This window comes from Etheostoma spectabile, chromosome 18 (genome assembly GCF_008692095.1).
Source record: "Etheostoma spectabile isolate EspeVRDwgs_2016 chromosome 18, UIUC_Espe_1.0, whole genome shotgun sequence".
Lineage (NCBI taxonomy): Eukaryota > Metazoa > Chordata > Actinopteri > Perciformes > Percidae > Etheostoma > Etheostoma spectabile.
In genome coordinates, this window is record NC_045750.1 from 15,149,144 (window position 1) to 15,149,420 (window position 277).

Here is a 277-nt window from a genome sequence, read left to right on the forward strand (position 1 = left end):
CTGGTCTGTTCAGCTCAGATGCTTTGAGGGGGGGGTTCTCGCTCTCTCTTCTCCTAGGAGGGGATGAGAAAATAAGTTGAGAAAGGGGTGAGACACAGAAAGGAGAACAGAGACCTTTTCTGTTTTTGTTTACTTTTATAATGGAGTAAATATACTTCATATACATTTAAATTCATGGTTTGTTCCGTCTTTTGTCCACAGTTTAAAAATGTAGATGTTACAATGATTTATGTTGTATTTTTGTAAACCTGGGTCCCGGGGAGACACCAAATTTCTC

At 39.0% G+C, this 277-nt stretch overlaps 1 protein-coding gene and 1 long non-coding RNA gene across 4 annotated transcripts in view; both read right to left on the reverse strand.

Moving 5' to 3' along the window:
• Positions 1 to 277, reverse strand: part of LOC116706473 (uncharacterized) — a 24,247-nt gene that overhangs the window by 6,144 nt on the left and 17,826 nt on the right. The window lies entirely within an intron of this gene.
• Positions 1 to 277, reverse strand: part of ccnc (cyclin C) — a 6,139-nt gene that overhangs the window by 4,635 nt on the left and 1,227 nt on the right. The gene's annotated exons all lie outside the window — the stretch shown is intronic.